Below are 19,949 nucleotides of genomic sequence, written 5' to 3' on the forward strand. Positions count from 1 at the left end.
AGATTTATTGCCGCAGCAATATATAACTTTCGTTGATGTATATCCTCGGTACTTTATCCACTCATTACTTACAGCTTCAATTTCGTGTAACTCCGTACATACAAAACTACAAAATAAATTTCTTAGGGTTGAGTGATTAGCTGGAAAACAATTGGCTGGTTCCAGTGAATAACTGGCTAAGTCGGGAAAAGTAAATTTTATAGAAGAGCAGTTTGAAGGTTTCAGAATAGTAGAAGAGCAATCAGATATAACTGGTTTTGACATACTGTAACTTTCTCAATTTTAGGAATTTGACTTAACCGTTTCTATACAGTGTAAATACAAGCTTATGTCTCCAAAATCCCCCACCCCACCCCAAAAGAAAGTGTGCGTAGCCGATTGTGCACTGGAATCAGCCAATTATATTTTTTAAATTAGTAAGTTATTTTTTATAATAAGGTGCTAATCGAGCTGCTTTGTTTCTAAGGGCCATCAGCAGTGTGAATATCTTGTATAGCTAGGGAATCCAACCGAAAACTTTTCGCAGAGGTATCTGCGCTAACCACTGCACCAATTCTTCTTCTGAAATATATTTTGTCTTACATGTATACAGGTTTCAAAACAACACCGACAACGTTTGGGGGGTATTCCTGATACCAAGATAAGACAAAAAGTATAGACCAACCTGGGTGCACAAATGCTTCCTTTCGGAGTTATAAACTGCCGAAAACATGAAAAAATGAACTGTAAAGGTCTATAGCTTCTACACTATGGGATCTACCGCACTCGGGTCAAGACTTCACTTAGGAACTAGTATGTGCGCTATCCAAAAATGTATGTTTCAGAATCCTAAGATCCTCACGCAACAATATTTATAGAGGGAGTTTGGCTACAGGCATATAATTTGAAGTACTCACCAACTACCTCTATAAAAAATGGTTGCGGAAGTACCACACTTTAGTTAGGACACTAGTTGTTGTTGTTGTTTTGAAACACCCTATATATTGTATAGTTACTTTGGGCCGCGGTGGCTCAATGGTAGAGCGTTCACCTCTGGTGCATGGGGTCCGTGGTTCGATCCCAGCTCGCGTCAAGTAAACTTTGTGGTGGACAAACACCATGTGCGTGGGTTTTCTCGGAGTTCTCCCGTGTCTTCCCACTTTCACCATTCCACTATTTCATCCATTTCTCATCATCACCGTCTCCTTTTAGCCTAGCCGGCATAATCATGGGACGTAAAACTTAAAGATTTCATTTTATTTCTATAATTCCTTTCAATAATAATAATCAATAGTTAGTTTTATTAATTAACTCGTCATAATTGTGACCTTGAAATGAAAAGAATGCCTATTATGCGTTACATTTTACCTGTATTTTACTTCCATTTCACACAATTATTTCCATGAATACTTGTCATAATTCAAGTGGGCACAAAATAGCTCCCCCACTTGTTGGTAGTTCGTGTTCGTGGATAGATTTCGGTAGTGCGAAGGTTAAAGAAATATTTATCTTTTGTTAATTTTGTTTTATTTGTATCCAGTTTTAGCACATTTTTTTGCTAATTACCGCGCAAGAACATAGAGATTTTTTTAAAAAAATACTCCTGGTTTAGAAATAAAAGTGACTGGAGGAAGGGTGTTTCTCAGTTTTAACATTTTTAATGTGACAGGACAATGCATTTGATCCAACTTGCAAGAGTTTTGTAATGTGCATTATGATCAATTTCTTTGTTAGTTTTATTTTGTGATCTAGAATTCTCCCTTTCAGAAACTTGAAGATGCAGCACACGAAAAGCTCCGATGTCGCCGCCACTTAGTTGTTATTTTTTGATACATCTTGGATATTCAACAGATGTATATTCTGTATGAAATGAATGGTTGAGTATAATAAATGTTTACTAATACTTATTGCTTTATTTACTTTCCTTCCTTTTACTTTGTTGATGTGTACTTGCTTCTCTAATGGCATTGGCTTTAAAGATAAATCAAGCCAAGCTCAGTTGGTAGAGCGTTAGCTTCACATTTGGGAGGTTTTGGGTTCGAATCCGAATTCGGCCTTACTGACTGATTATCCTGTTTCACATAGCAAAAACTGGGATGATATCTTTCCTAAAGAGTCTTGACCGCTACTATCGTTATCATTTTTTGCCCTGGTGTATGGTCCCCAAGGGCTATCATCATTCCGACATAAAATTTTAGGCAAAGTTGAAAAAAATGCCCAAAAATAAACCGGTAAATTAAAATAAAATAAATGTACCGTGTATTCGTGTATCCAAGACTAGGCATTTTGCCGCAATTTCGTGCCTCAAAATACAAGGTCGACTTGCTTTCACGACATATGATATGGAGTTGTTCTTTACTGAACGGAATCACAAGCTTCTATTAAAATTTAAATTTACCTTCTTTCTCGCCTATACTGTAGCTTTGAACGTTCGCAGATTCAGTGTATTCTCCCAGTGACTTAAGACTAAGGGAGGTATATCCAGTATGGCTGTAGTTGTACTTTTTGTCATCTTTTTTGAAGAGCAGAGGTCATCTTGAATACAGAAATAAATGTTTAATTCAGTCGTCAATTCCAAAACTGCTCTTGTCCACTTACAGAAAATCGAGAAAAACTGTAGGATCGATGCGTTTCGTAGAACTGGAAATATTTGAGGATGTTCAGGTTTTTCACATGAACACACTGAAGTATTCCCACTTCTACAAAACATGCAGATATTTTTTTTTTTTTTTTTTTTTTTTTAAGTTTTCTGGAATTTTCCGTAAATGGACAAGAGCCGTTTTAAAACTGGACGACTCAATTGAAAAGAACTGGCCTCTTCACTATCCCAGTCGTTTTTGCTAAGCACTTCGTGCAGTTTGGCGTTTATTTTTGATTTGTATCTGGATATGTTTCATGGCAATTTACCCTACTTTGAGTTTTTTAAGTTTGTCAGCAAGGAATCTTCAAACATTCAATGTGAGAGTAAGCTATGTCACAAAACATTAAGCAGGCATAACTTGAGGACTACAAAAACTTGTTTCGTCACATAAATGGAACCTCTGCTTGATGCTTATAATCCCAGAATAAATACGGAATTAGCTGAAAAGTGACCAAAACTCTCGATTTTTTTTTCTCGAATGCGGTATAGCTTCCTCTCACTGAGCGCCTTAATTTGCTCACTATTGGTGTTTGGGTTTTGCGAAAAGTTATTTATCCACGATACTTGATCTTTGAATTTTGGCCAGCTTTTCGACCGAAATGTTCTACTGTCTTGCATCGCCACGTCAGTCTGGCACCGGATGTTATTGTGTAAGGTAACATTGGATTTCATCGGGTTGATTCACGAGTCGTTGAAACAGATTGCTTTCTTTTTAGTGTGGGTCTTGCCGGGAGAGTACATTGTATCAGGACAACTCGCGTTCTCGTTTTGCACGTGCTGTCCTATACTTCGTGGTTGAATACAATGTTCCTTTCTATCCTTGGCTGACATGCTCCCTGGTCTCTTGTCTATTTAACACACTGGTCGATAGTTGAACAACGCCTCTCGTGCCTGCAAACTTCACCAGTTGAGCTGTGGAAATCGTGTCGAAGATACATGGCTTCGCATACCTTAGGAGGACATCCAAGGGCTCATCTTCTTTATATTTCGTCATGTTACAGCCGTTCTGGTCCCAGAGGCTACTGTCATAAGTTGTACTTCGCTGTCGCACAGAGCGGTGATTTAATCATTTGTTACTTGTATCATGTCTCTGTCTGCCAAATTTCGCGCTGCTATTTTGTCGTCGTCTTGGTTTTTATTGTGTATTGCTACATTGGATTATTGTTACTATGGCAAAAAAAAGGCAACCAATGTAAAACAGTTGGTAGCCGTTCTTTTGATATCTACAATTTCCTCTCTGAATTTCATGATTTACAGTAAATAAAAATATTAGGTTGGTAGAAATGAAATATTTACTTTGTTACCTGGAGGGAATCTAACCTCAACAACACAACAGTAGGATGAAGCAGGGTAACGCGTTTAACGTCATCAATTCCTTACACGCCGAGCAAACAAGCTGGGATGTCCAGATAGGAAGGAGGAAATGGGTTATAGAACAGAGTCGGAGGAAAGTGTACCATGGACGGCACACAATTGTGAGTAGTTTTTCTTCATGACTTCAAACTGAGACATTAAGTACAGAAAGTGGAATAATAAAAATAAAATTGCAATCTTCAGACATTTTTTGCACAAAAATAAATTCACATTTGGGCTAGGAATGACGAATAAACGCACCGTTCGCATTAGTTTGTCGAATTTCGATTCAGAGACACGCCATTGCAAAATGAGTCCCAAGGGTACCGATCAACATCAAGTTGGGACAAGCTTCTTAGGAACACCGTGGAAGCAGAACCTCTGAAAATTGATCGTGTCATTGCAGACGGGTTAGTCCCACACTGCTGTTGTTCGACCGGTCCGTGCAGTCGCTAAGATGAAAAAGTTGGACTCATGACTGCTGTATTAGTAGGCAGCAGTCAACAAGAATCGCTATCTGAAGGTGTGTAGTTCTCTAGTGTAAAAAACAAACGGGGAAGTTTCCTGCATCAGATTGTCACTTCAAACGAAAAATGGATCCGCCATTGCAATTCTAAACGGCCAGAACAATGCGTGGATCGTGATCAACGTTCAGGACGATTTCCAAAACCCTCAGAACATACCATTGTTGGTATGGTAGCAGTGAACCAGTACATCTTCCTCCGTCGAGACGAAACCATCAATGGGAACCTTTGCAGTACTGAACTCCATGAAACGCACCGCAAACTTGTCCAGCATTTGTCAACAGATCTGGTATAATGTATGACACTACTCGTACAAAGAACTTCCACTGAGTTACAGTATGAAACCCTTCTTCACCCACTGTATTCCTCTAATATCTCTCTCACTATCACCTCTTTCGGTACCTCGATCACTTCTTGGGAGAAAAAGCTTCTGATGATCGGGACGTGCGGTTGAGGTGTTCTTAGAATCGCAGACTAACGCGAAAACGATAAAAATATCTTCAGTGCTTGTCCAAAAGCTTAAGTCACAAAACTGTAATTTTCAGTCACTTCCAGTTAAGATAAAACAGTTGATTCTAATTGCGGGAGACAAGTAGATTTAAAAAAAAAAAAAGTTTACAGGAGAAATAAGTTATTGCTAGTGACGCGTAATTAATGTGTGAGTAATATGTGAAATAAATGGAATGGAAATAAAAGTGTGTACAAGGGAGAAAAAGGAAGTGTTCGTGAAACAAGAGAATATAGTGCACACCCTTTTTGAAAGCCATTGCCGATCTATTTAATCCATGAAGGGAAGTAGAATGTAATGTTACCTAACCTAACCAAAATTAGGCTCTAGTTATTAAAAAAAAAAAAAAGTGTGATCCTTTTAAGGAAAAGATTCTGGCCCCTCGTAATTATAATATAAACTAAAAACATTTCTCTAAACGTGTGTATGGAGGACCGAAATCAAATTCAAACTTTTACCAACGTTTTGAATTTGTGTGTTCCGAGATATCTCAAGAAAATCAACAATGTCCGTAAAATTTTAATTCAATTTTCCCAAAAACTTATTTTCTAACTTAACAACCTTTGCACAAATACCTGAGATCTATATGAACTGATTACGAAAGTCAACTAAAAACAAATGAACTTAAGAAATTAAATAATAAAGTAGAATATATAAAGTATGCAAAAGGAGAATAGTAATATCAAAAATCGACCAATACAAAATAACAACATTCAATATAAAATCACATTAGGCCTATACCATGGAAGCTGAAAAGCAGGGTTGGCAAAAACCATGGTTTTTATTAAAAAAACCAATAAAACCGGTTTTTTTGGTTTAAACCAGGTTTTTTTGGTTTAAACCAGGTTTATTTGGTTTATATAATTTGCTCTATATATTCATATCATATATGGACAGAAATAAGTTTGTTTCGCCTTGATGTTATTATGCGACAGCCGGGTTATGCTGGAAGGGGTCACATAAGCTTAAAGCGGAATAAAAACTGCTTCTCGAGTTACATTCGAGAGAAATTGTCCTCCATTTGAACTCGGAACCAGGACTAATTGACCACAAATGCGATACGTCTGCCGACTCACTCACGAAGAACTCTTGATAAAAATACGTTGTACTGATCTTTAGATGCTTCTTAATATAACTGTCAAGAGTCATTTTAGAAGGACACAAAGATACAGTTGCACAAGTGAACCCATTATACAGAATTATATGTGGACAATTTCAAAGTACTACGGAGTACAGAAGAACTAATTTAGTTCAAGTTAGTTAACAACGACTTTTATTAGTCCAAATTAAAGAAATACAACGACTTAATTTGCATATCAGTAAGAAAAGTGAATAAAGATACGAATTATTTGAGTCCACTTTGACTCAGGCTCATTCATACATAAATAGATACCAAAAATACTTCTCATTTCAGTAAATGCTTCTCATGGGGTCTGTATGACCCCCCCCCCCACACACACACACAAAGTACGGCATTTCGAAGTATTTTATCAATAGTAAACATTGAAACGAAACAATATTTAGAATTTTTCTTTTATTGCAATTACGTAACAATAATAACAACTACAAAAAAAAAAAAATCACAAAACAAACATTTATAAACTTAAAAAAAAAAGTTGCTTTTGTAGTATAATCTTTTTGAGTAATGAATGGGGAATTTAGGTCTGAATATATACGAATAATATACGGGAGTGAAACGTGATAACCCACAAATGAGTGTTCATCAAGATTTTACAAACAATTACACTTTTACGAACATTTTTCGTTTTTTGGTTTAAACCAGTTGGTTTTTTTGAAAAAACCAGCTGGTTTAAACCTTGATTTAAACCATGGTTTAAACCACCTTGGTTTAAACCAGCCAACCCTGCTGAAAAGTGTTTCGTATTGCTTTCAGTCCTCTAAAAACGGGCGGAGACGCCACTGTCACACTTCAAACATACTGCACACACTACAATATGTATTAAATAACCATTATAACATGGGTACATAATGGGAATGTAATATACTGTAGTCATAAAGCGAAGCCATGAGTTTAATTAACAACGGAGTTCGACCATTATTATAAGATCTCTTATAATTCCAAGTTAACACGAAAGCTTAAGGGTAGTAGAGTAAAGCACAGTAGGGTAGATAGGTTAGGTTAGGTTATTTGGGAATAGTTGGGTAGGTTACCACAATTAGATTAGATTAGTGCTTGTATCTTGTATTTATAAGTTGCTCAATACGTTTTGTACAATTATAGAGTTCCTATAACATTTGTAATACTTTCTCTCTAGTAACCTCACACTTGTAAACATAGGCTATAACACAGCTTTCTTACACTGTGCAAGAATAGGCCCTCGGCGAAAACATTTAATACGGTCCTCTTTTATGTCTTCACTCATTTTAACCGTCTTGTAGCACTTGCAATGATTTGGGAATGGTAACCCTACACTTGTAAATATAAAATACCGCTTCCTTACACTGCGTAGAAATACTCCCCCGAGCTGAATTAATATCTAACAGGTGCAGATTTATTTTTGGCGCACCACTGAAAATAATTGTTGAAAACTTATTCCTATTGTTTCCTAAATGATTCGCGCTGGGCGACATTAAAATCTCACATAGCATAGATAAAATTCAAGGGGGTCAACATAATCAATTGTTCAAAACTTACAATTATTTTAAGATTTACGTATAAATACGGCGTTTGGATATATGCATAAAACCTACAGTGCAAAACACACAACCTGTACTAAGTGACCAGTAAAAGGCACTAATGTTATCTAACCGAGTCAGTGTAGAGCGAAGCTGGGCGGCCCGTGCGTTCGCGAATGGGTGCGTCTGAAGAGAGCAGGCATATCAACTAAGGTGGGTATACGCGTAAGCGAGGGTATTGAAAACGAGTGTCATATTAATAGCGCTTCACTTGTGAACATAAAATACGGTTTCTGTACAGTCTACAGAAATACACCGCCGGTAGAAAATAGTTTTTAATACTGTCATCCTTCATATGAACTCCCTTATTTTATCCCTCGTAAAGCACTTGTAATGATTTTACACTAGTAACCCTACACATGTAAACTTAATATACAGCTGTATTACTTTGTATTTACTTCTATCACCTGAGAAAATTGGGTGCAGTTTTATTATACGGACCCATAGATTCTAAAATGTACAGAAAAACTTGGGCAAGTTTTTAATTTACCTATTTCATGTCGAGAACAGAACCCAACAAACCCCTGCGGGGTTTCTAACCTGTTCCTACTACTACTTATACTATTGACCCGTGCAATAAAACTCCACGGAAAATTGTTCTTTATAAATATGTCTTTTCACGTAAAGTATTGAATTTTACCTGTAAATTTTCCAAAATGTGGTGCGCCAAAAGTAAACCAGCACCCTAGCACAGTCCTCCTTTGTGCGCACTCAGCCATGTTAATCGTTGAAATTACCATTTTTGCGACGATCTACTGTAAATCTGCACCCAGAATAAAATACAACATTATTTGAATATCCTTGTATTTTATATTTGTAGTAATTTCTATTCATTTTAGGTCACCACAGTTATGCGGCACTCCATTCGTAATATTCTGGGACAACTATCATATTGGCATTGTCCGCATTTGTATATTTCCGTCTCTTCCCAGGCCCCTTTCTAGCAATTTGCAGGTCTAATGCACTGGAGCCGTTTCAGTTCATTTGTTGGGAACTTTCGATCCGTATTCGGATGGAATGGAGGTACAACTGATTATTGTCCATATTATGCATTCTACAAGAAGCCTACTCTGTTTCTCAATACCCTAGTTATTACCCATGTTTTGTTAGTAGCAATATAACATATTCTGAACTTATGTGTAAAACCCGTGCGTTAGCGAATGGAGTATACATATATACTACATTGACAATGCCATGTAATGCCTATTTCACATGATATAAATCATCAGCTAGGTTACCACCATTCATTCATAATTTCCCTATGCGAGTTCTGTGTTTTTACCCTAATAGAGTCGTTTGGAAATAATTAAACATAATCCACCAAAACATTTATGCAAATATAAAATGATTTTATCGATGTTTGTTACCTGTTCCCTATTTTGCAGTATAGCAAAAATTACTTAAATAGATAGGCCTATTTTCGCAAACTAAAACTGTTTGCGTTGACGCAAACCGTTACAGAATGGAGCTTATGATATACTATGTAAAAAATATTAATTTTATTTGAAATGCTCCAACATGGCGGATGTTCCCGTCGTTAGTTTTCCCTATATAGGTGCTCCTTAATTCGAAACAACGCTGCAGTTTCAAGTTCATACAAAAACAATAGGCATATAAAATTAATTGTGTATTATTTTATTGCCAAAAAATAGTGGTAACTAAAATCTGTAGTTGTTTACGCCATAGTTGATCTATGTTATTTAAGAAGATGCACAAATCCTCAGCTCTCACTTAGGTTATCGTAAATGGCTGCTCTAAAGTTTGAATCTAAAACACGTTCTTCAATGAAATTACCGTACTTTCCTTCATCTCCTCTATTGAAATATATTTACGGTCATTGGGAATGAATACTTATCATTTAAGTCATGTTTTCAAAGAAAACATATAACCAGTAATTGTGATTATCAACACTGGTGACGCATTATCATGTAGCTTGCTTGTCAAAAAAACAAAGTTAGTCTCAGTGTTGCCAACCGTAGCGGAATTCCGCTACGCGTAGCGACTTTTCGTTGCCCTGGCGACAAAGCGGCGACGGACGAAAAATACGGAAAATGTAGCGACTTTTGAAAAACTATCTTATAACCTCCAATTTTGCCCATAGCTTGGAAGGAATGAACAAATTAGGTTACAAAATATTTGTTAGGTTAGAAAATATATAACAAAATTTAATCAATTCGAGACTTATGCAGAGTTGTTCTGACACTGATATACTAAACAGTTCGAGTAAAATGTTTCCTGCAGTAGTGAGGCCTTTAGTATAACGTAAATTATACGTCAAAATGACTCTGCATAAGGTGAAATCTATCTTGTGCATTTAATGCTTGTCCAGGCTTAATCAGAGTATGGTTTTGGGGAGAGAAGGTCCACTTGTTGTAAGGTAGAAGTACTGTTGAGACAAAAATATAGAATGCAGTTAAATAGTATTTTATAGTAGTTTCATAGGGAGAGAGATTAAAAAACTAGCATTAAACGAAAAAAAAGTTTTTCTTGAAGATAATTGCAATGAAGCGTTTTATAAATTTTATATCTGATACAGTGTCGGCGTAAGGGCGGGGCGAGCGGCGCTCCCACCCCGGGCCCCACATTGTGGGGGCCCCCGACGGTAGGTAAAAAATAATTACTAAGGAACCTTTTTAGCATGAGCTGTAGAAAGGCCGTCAAGGTTTATAATCCATACCTTTCCAAAATGTAAACGCAATTAATTGTTAATCAATGTTACACCAAATAACGCATGAAACAACACAAATATCTCTCTAATAAAGCTAATCAATGCTGGATTTCCGTATAAGCTGAAAGCTTCGGGCTTCACTTTCTTGGGGACCCGAAAGGAATTTAAAGAGAAAAGTGAATGCAGATTAAAAATAAATAAAATAAAGGTTTCATTATCCTGGAGGCTCTCAAAGAAATTTAAAGGAGAAAGCTCTGAATATAGGTGAAAAATAAAGTAAAAGTTTCATACTCCTGGGGGCCCCAAAAGCATTTTAAAGGAAAGGGCTGAATGCAGTTAGAAAATAAAACAAATGTTTCAATTTCTTGAGGCCCACAAGAAAATTAAAGAAAAATTTGAATGTAGGTGAAAAATAATAAAATAAAAGTTTCACTCTCTTGGGGCCCCAAAGGACTTAAAGGAAACAATGTATGTGTATTGAAATACGAATAAAATAAAAGTTTCACTCTGTTCAATAACCTCAGAGAAATTTAAAGGAAAAAGCTCAGTGTGGACTACAATATAATAAAAGAAAGTCAAAGTATATTGTGTTGTTTACATTGTAAAGTCTTACGATGCAAGTAATGGGGCCCCGTCTGCTTCCTAAAATATCGCTGTTTATTTATTTATTCGTGTATCAGTTCAATAGAAGGGTAGAAAGAAGGGATCAACGTACATAATGCTTTATTAAGGTACTAGCATTATGTTGTAATGCGCTATAAAATCATATAAAGATTGGTCTGAAATATGAAACTGACACTAGACGGAGTTCAAAAGCAGAAGCTTTAATGGCACTTTCTAGTCAATTGGATGAAGTAATTAATGTGATGGAAGATCTGCGTGACACTTCGATTGAAAAGCTGATGTTAGAGGAGATGTTGGTCTTCTTCTTGCAAGCATACAGTCATTTAACTTCATCGCTTTACTATATTTCTGGTTTGCAGATCTCTCATATATTGATCGGATCCAAAAATGCCTTCAATCTCAGGATATGAGTTTCAACAGTTACAGAGTCTCTTATTCAGTTACAGAGCCTGGTTGACACCATTGATACCTGGAGACTTGAGCTGGGCAATGAAATCTTATCCGCAGCTGAAGGAAGTTGCAAGGCATGGAACAATTTTTCTACATTTGTTGTCTCATCTCATCTAGAATTTCATTGATAGAGCGCTTCACTTCCGAATGTGCGGTCAGGGGTACACACAGTGGAAGAAGGAGAGGCATGTCTGGAGAAGCAAAGAATGAACCCCTGACCGCACATTCCGAAGTGAAGCGCTCTATCAATGAAATTCTAGATGAGATGAAACAACAAATGTAGGATCATTTTACTCAGATGCATGAACTGAAAGACAGATTTGCATTCCTGTGTTCTATGGCCAACTTTGTGCAACAGCTAGATGATGAGAGCAAGGAAAGGCTAAAACCATGTTGCTATGATTTGGCTTTGTTCTACCCGAATGACCTGAATGGCTTAAAATCATTTCAGGATTGTAAGGATATACGGTAATTCGTTCACTAAGGTGTACTCAGAAAGCTAAAGAACAACTTGACTTTTCTCCACAAGGCATCCTGAAATATGTATCTTCAATGGGGCTTGAAATTTACTAAAGATTGGCAACCGTTCTTCAGATTTTGATAACAGTGCTTGTATCTGTCGTATCATGTGAAAGGTCTTTCAGCAAAATGAAATTGATAAAATCATACGGTGTACTTGCGTTCCACAATGAGTCAAGAAAGATTCACGAATCTAGCCATTCTTTCTATCAAAAATTAAATAGCATCCACTTTGGATTTTGATAATATAGTTGAGACTTTCGCAGCTACCAAAGCAAGGACGGTATCATTCTGAATGTTGGTGAAACACAGGCTAATATGGTAGTGGAAGTACGGTACTGTTGAAAGTAGTTTCATGTTTACAAAAGTACCAAAATAATAATAAAAAGCCGCCAAGATCTATCAATTGACTGGTGATAGATGGTAATGAAAAGTAGGATAGTATAAGCCATAGAAGAATTCTGTGCTCACACATTTAATCTATTATATATGTCCAATTATTCAATATATTCAGGAATTTTTGTTATATTGTAACACGAAGTACGCTAGTAAGTGGTAATGGAAATAGTCATAAGTGGCAGAATATAAACATGACTGAACTATTAAATACAAAACAATATAATCATAAAACAAGTGCAAAATCTGGAAACAATAGTAAAAAGGACAAGCAAAAGAGAAATGTTCTAGTGCTTAACTATTCATTGATACTTCGGCAAAAGCAGTGGGACTAAATAAACAGTACATTATCACTGGAAAAATGAAATGAAATCTTTGAGTTTTACGTCCCACGGTTATGCCAGTTAGGCTAAAGGAGACGGTGATTATGAGAAATGAATGAAATGGTGGAATGAAGAAAGTGGGAGGAAACGGGAGAACCCACGAGCACGGTGTTCATTATCACTGGAGAGAAACCTAGTAAAAGATGAATGAAGAAGACATGCAGGGGAGAAATCTATTCTATCCAATATTTACGGATAGTTCGGTAAAGAAAAAAAGGATTTGAGTATTGTGTGTGATCACTGGAGAGAAACCAAATGTTAAAGTGAATGGGGATAATTGTAGAAGAAAATTCTAATCAAATAAAATCCATTTAGCATAAATTCAGACAGGGAGAAACTATGAATAAACAATCATATGAGAAATTGTTCAGGAGAAACACCAAAGGCGAGAACCGAACAAAAATATTCTAGAAAACATAGAGCTTACATTTAGAAATCACATCGGTTATATTATTATTTGCAAATTTTGCAATATCAGCTCATTGTTACGTTCCGCACGTAAATTTGACTCTAAATTTATTGTTAGGAGCATTACATCTACTATTCCATCTACTTATAATACGCGTTGATACTAGGCTAATATATGTAGGTGTAGGATTATTGATTGTTACGTTTGGTTTGTTCTTAAGATTATGCTATTCTTGTCGTGGGTTGTAGTTTCCGTTACACTTGTATCCCTAATCATTTTTCTATCGTGTCCTTTGTTTGAAAATGAATAAAATAGAAAAAATATGCAATGATAACCTGGTCCAGTTTTATTTTTAGATACCAGCCTGAAGGCGGTTCTAAGCATTTGAAAAATTGACAGGGGTTCTAAATGTCACCCCCATTTGTTTAATAACTCCCAGATTAAAATGATCTAAACACACACATCAACGGGGAAAGGGGAGGAATATACAGAAAGAATTGTTATGTAAATGAATGCCAAACGTAGAAGTGTATAAATCACGATTGTTCGAAAAAGGGCCCCGATCTACTTGACTGGCCTCGGGCCCCAGTTTGCCTTATGCCACCACTGATTTGATATATGTATCAACATTATTTGCACGCTAATCTTTGTTTAATTTGTTTTCAAGTGACATTATTGTAATTATTCTTACATAATTATTTAGAAGTTATTGTATGCAGTAACGAATGAAACATATGTATCCCTTTCCTTTCATTTCTTCTATTTTTAAAAGAAAGAATGTTTACAACTGATGTTACACCAGGCCAATAATCAGGGAGCCGGCCCCACTAAATTTTTGCTGCCCCCTAAAATTTTCACGATAGGCTTGCAAATGGACTATAATATAGTATTAAAGTATAATATGGTTGGATAGGGCCCCCTCTAACTTCTACCACCACCCCCCTACAGTTTTGGGCTAACTGCCGACCTGTGTTACACAATGTTAATACGTTAATAAAATAACATGATAATAAAATAATGATAAATATCGACCGTGAGTGATTTATTCAAATATGACTGAAATTCTTTTTTTAATTCATAAAATTTAGTGAAGCACTAAATCAGGGATTTCCATTTAGAATTTAGGCCTATTATTAAAGTGCGAAATTTTTGCAGTTTTGTTAACAGAGTTCTTTTTTTTTATCATTTAAGTTTAATTTTATAATGTAGCGGAAAATAGCGGAATTTCAGTAAGGGTAGCGGAATGTGGCGGAATTTTGACGGTACAGTAGCGACTTTTCGAGCTGGGGACCTGGCAACAATGGTTAGTCTAGTGTTGAGCCTAATTGCTTGCCAGCTGATAAACACTATAAAATATTTTGATTTGATTTAATATTCTGTTTAGCGTCCTTTTCAGCAGCGAGTCCGTATGGGACGTGGATCTGTAGTTTAACGTGGGATCCGAACCACATGAGCTCCCGCCAGGAGTCGAGTCGAACTCGAACTTCCTAATAGAAATATGGTATATATATATATATATATATATATATATATATATATATATATATATATATATATATATATTTAGATAGATAGATAGATAAATAGATATATAGATATAGATAGATAGATACTTAGGTATGAGAAAATAAATTCACTCACTCATTTTCTTATCAACAAACTATGCATAGAACTTTGAAAATTTTGTGGGAAGTTTCCGCTAGCCTGTGAATAAGACAGAATTTTGCAAAATACCCAATCTAAAGGCGCGGGGCGCTTGAATGTTTTTTCTGTCGCTTGCTAGATCTCCGAAACTATTATACGCAGAACCTTGAAAGTTTGCGTGTTTTCCCTGCAGCCTAGTTCACGAATATGGGTATACTATGGCAAAGTTTTGGGAATTGCGTATCCTAAGGGGAGATGGGGCTTAAATATTTGTGTGTACGTTCATCAAATCTCTGAAACTATAAGGCGTAGAATCTTCAAATGCTGTATAAATATTCAACTTGCTCTCTAGGCTGCAAATAGAACGAGATTTTGGGGATTGGGTATTCTAACTGTAAGGGAAGATGGAGTTTTATTTTTATTTATTTATTTATTTTCTGTCATTCGCCAGATTTCCGAAACTATTAGATGCACAATGTTGAAAATTATAGGGGGTGCATATCCGAAGGTGCTTTTGAGGGGGAGGGGTTTCAATGGTTTATGCTGTTCTCGAGATCTCCGAAGCTATAAGTCACAGAACCTTGAAATTTTGAATAAATGATTTCCTTGCACCCTAGGCTGTAAATAACACAGAGTTTCGGGAATTGTATATCCTTAGATGGGATGGGGAGCTATTTTTTTCATTCGTTAGATCTCCGAAATTATAAGGTATAAATGTTCTCTTTGCACCCTAGTCTGCAAATAAGAGGAGGTTTTCCGAATTGCATATCCGAAGGGGGTAGGGTTTATATATATATTTCGTTCGATAGATCTATGAAACTATAACTAGTAGAACCTTGTAATTTTGTATAAATAATATCCTAGCACCCTAGACTGTAAATAGGGTAAGATTTTGGAATTACATATAACTAACTAACTAACTCTATGGCCTATGGAACCCGGAGGTTCAGTGCCGCGTTCACAAAAGCTCTCCACTGACTTCTATCCTTAGCTAATTGGATCCAGTTTCTACTTTGTATTCCTATCTCTGCGAGATCCATCTTAATATTATCCTCCCATCTGCGCCTAGGTCTTCCTAATGGTCGTTTTCCTATGGGTCTACCAGTCAAGACTTTGAAAGCGTTTCTACTTTCTTCCATTCTAGCTACATGACCTGCCCACCTAAGCCTCCTAGACTTGACGACCCTAACAATGTTGGGTAAACCGTATAGACTATGTAGTTCCTCGTTATGAAGCTTCCGCCATTCCCCATTCTCGTTCCTCTTGGGTCCGAATATTCTTCTCAGGATCCTGTTCTCAAATACTTTCAGTCTATGTTCTTCCCTCAGAGTAAGTGACCATGTTTCGCAACCATACAGAACAACAGGCATGATTATCGTTTTATATATTTTAAGCTTCAAATTCCTCGACAGAATTCGCGACGACAAGAGATTTTGAACCGAATAGTAACACGAATTCCCTGCTTTTAGTCGACATTTAATTTCTTCGTGAATATGATTTTCGTCTGTTAATATTGATCCTAAATATTTGAAAGTATCAACTTTATCAAAAGTATTATTTAATATTTTAACGCCTCCACAATTTGCCGTATTACGGTCCCGACGCACTTCCATGTATTTAGTTTTCTCAGCATTTACTTCTAAACCCATGTCCCTGCAAGCGTTTAATAAGATCTCTGCATTTATTTCTACTGTTCTCCTATCATTCCCTATTAAATTTACATCATCAGCATATGCCATAACCTGGTGAATGCCGTTCAACTCTAGGCCCTGGTTGCTATCTTTGATTTTCCTTATGGCGTATTCCAGCACAAAGTTAAATAATAATGGCGACAACGCATCTCCTTGTTTCAGGCCATTTTCGACGTGGAAGCTCGTGGACAAAAATTTTCCTACCCGGACTTTACTTTGGGATTCACTTAAACATATCTTAATTAATCTAATTAGCTTTCTCGGTATTCCAAGCTCTGTAAGAACGTTGTATAATGTTTCTCTCCTAACCGAGTCGTAAGCCTTTCTGAAATCAATAAATAGTTGATGTACCGGGGTATTGTATTCCCACTTCTTTTCGAGTATTTGGCGAATGGTAAATATTTGGTCGATAGTTGATCGATTTCGTCTAAATCCGCACTGATAATCTCCAATAATTTCATCTGCGTATGGGGTCAATCTTGCTAACAGAATATTTGAAAGGATTTTATAGGATGTTGACAGAAGAGAAATGCCTCGATAATTATTACAGTCAGTTTTGTCGCCTTTCTTGTGAATTGGAACAATGATTGACTCTTTCCACTCTTGTGGCAATTCTTCCTTGTTCCAGATAAGGAGAATGAGTTTGTGTATCTTGTTCCACAATTTTTCGCCTCCAGCTAAAATTAACTCAGCCGGAATTTCATCAACACCCGGAGATTTGTGTTTCTTTACATATCCTAAGGGGAAATATCGAGCGCGACACTTCGAAATTATGTTTGTGCTATTCAATTGCATTCAATATCAAAGACGAAGAGAAATGGAAGAAAGGGTGAGAAGGAGATGAAAAATACACGCGGATTAATACGTTGGTATACTGTATAAAAGAGAAAGTTATCTTCTGTATGATCTAATCACGGAAAAACGACTGAAATGTTTGAAATAAATTTTTGGATAGTCTTGTTGTCATCTACCTCGGACTGTTTTCTTTTTTTATCATGTTGCTTTGATTAAAAATGCATATTCTAAGTCTGTGGTTCCCAACCTTTTTCCACTGACGACACTTTACTGAACGTCCGTGACATTGTCATACACTTGATTATCTTTTTAATTATTAATACTGGTAATTTAAATTAACTAATGTAAGCCTCATATATAAGTAATGGCTATGTTGAACTGAGTATAGAGACATTGAGTGGTACAGTACAGTCTGTCTCAAATTTATTTTTAATGAATTATTAAATGTTTCGTGATTTTCAAATTCTAAACTTTCATGATACACCCCATGGTGCTGTTAGGGTAGTAGCTATGTTAAGAGACCCCATCACGGCGAAATTAAAATACCGCTAATTTTACAGTAATTAAGTGATATCTTCAAATAGATAAAGTAATCGAAATGTGGAACAAGAGCTCGCTAGATAATATTTTACATGAGATACCGTTATCAGGACTCACTTATATGCTTTCGATTTCCAGCCATTTAGAAAATCGGCATTTATTTTCGTGTTTCTAAATGGCTGCAAACTGAAAGCTACTACGTGACTCGTGATAACGGTACCTCATGCAAAATAATATTGTCTAGGGCGCTCTTGTTCCATATTTCGGTTATTTCTTATCTATTTGAAGATATCACATAAGTACTGTAAAATTAGTGGTATTTTAATTTCACCGCGATGGGGCCTCTTAAGCCTTGCGCATATTCTGATGAAGGAACTCGAAATTTGTCTCTAAAATAGGGTATTTTATGGATTCTTATGATTAAACTTTCACTCAAATGCGTATCCAAAGGGAGCATTATTGACTGGAATTTTTTAAGTGATGGCTGTGTGTACAAAGGCTTCAGAGAGTTTAATGAAAGAGTTATCGACCTATACGACAAGAGAAGCCAACGGTGGATAACTGTGGCCAAAGACGATCTTGGTTAACGCATAAATCAGGTGGTCGTGAAACGGGTAGAATATGGTTTCTGAACTATGGTGCCTGATTTAAAAATTCAGGGAAATCAGCAGCCGCCTGGAGAAACTGAATTATATAATGTAGTTCACACTTGGCGTTCCTTTCGATCTCATCCGATACGATTTCATACTCCCCTAACAGTACAATTACATAGCAGGCATATGCGTATCATGTTCCCTCAGGTACATGGGAATGTATCCAATATGTGCCTTATGTACCTCTGAGAGAGAAATCACATGGATGCCAAGTGACAGTCACACTCTATGTCTATCCCTAGGCACATGCCTGACATCTAAAATGAGTTTACATATTTCGTTTTGTCTTTCTAATATGAGGACCTCGTGAGATATTCTATTTTTTGCCCACATTTTAATCCACTTCTTCCCCTTTGACCCTCACTGCTCCCATTGGGATAGGCAAGTAATTCCAAATAACCTACGGGCTCTTTGATACAATTGCCTAGAAATATACCAAGCCAATTTATGGATTTGTATACTGGAGAAACATGCAAACAAAGAAATAAATACATAAACAAAGGTACATGTATTTCTATATATGATTGATAAATGATTCTGTAAAAAAAATTGCACTACTCGATGTTCACTGCAAACTACAACAGTTAACAAATAATATTTTTCTTTAATATGTACTTCACAGAAGCGACTATAAGATGGCTGTGGCATAAAGTGAACGATTGAAATTTTCGATTGTAAAGAATATATTTAAAGATTTACATAAGTTAGAAGATACGCTATTTTCCGTCGAAATCAAATAATTTCGGTGTAAATTATCGGAAAAAATATTGTCTTGTCACAGTATTTAAACAAGGGCACTTTGAAGATCGCAGAAACTTACTTCATTTTAACCGCTTATCTGTGACCGATTTCAACTATAAGCAACAGAGATTATTTGAAATCTCTATAAAGAAAATAATGCCCATTCTTCGTGCGGAAGAACTTGGAAAATATTTGATATATGTAAACCTCTTTCTCCCACTTGCAATACGAAATCCGCCTTAGGTTGCGTTTTCAAATTAAAAATCAATTTATAGAAACCAGCTAAAGTCAAGTGCTAACTACCTAGATGTGTTCAAAGATTTTTTCAAACGATTCGGTCGTTTTCTCGTACAAAGGCGACATGCAAGTTCGAAATTATCACAGAAGTTGTCTACTTTCAGAGGCGCTGCAAATTTTTGAAAACGTTTTAACGGATATTCAGTTATTTTCAGTGAAGAGTTTGTCCCGAGTTTGATCTCTCTAATAAGAGGATCTTGAGATATTCCATTTTTAGCCCAGTTAACCTTATCCCTCTTGTTAAGATACCAATTGTAATAGAACTGACGTAAAAAAAACGGCTATACCCAAAAACGGCTATGTTCAAAATATTCATTTCAAACGGTGCAGTAGCTTTACGACGATGACAACAGATATCAAAAATGTTATGGAAATTGTCCCTTCCACATTTAGAAGCTGAAATTTTGAAAATGTTGGAACATGTATCCACTTATTTC

The 19,949-nt window shown here is 36.2% G+C and overlaps 1 long non-coding RNA gene across 2 annotated transcripts in view; it reads left to right on the plus strand.

The window, feature by feature from the left end:
* Positions 1-1,882, plus strand: part of LOC145674402 (uncharacterized) — an 81,575-nt gene extending 79,693 nt beyond the window's left edge. For both annotated transcript variants that reach the window (XR_014128920.1, XR_014128919.1), the window contains exon 8: positions 1,747-1,882. This is a non-coding gene — a long non-coding RNA (uncharacterized LOC145674402). The remainder of the gene's footprint in view (positions 1-1,746) is intronic.
* The last annotated feature ends 18,067 nt before the right edge of the window (positions 1,883-19,949 follow it).

Source organism: Thermobia domestica, chromosome 17 (assembly GCF_964235325.1).
Source record: "Thermobia domestica chromosome 17, izTheDome1.hap1.1, whole genome shotgun sequence".
Lineage (NCBI taxonomy): Eukaryota > Metazoa > Arthropoda > Insecta > Zygentoma > Lepismatidae > Thermobia > Thermobia domestica.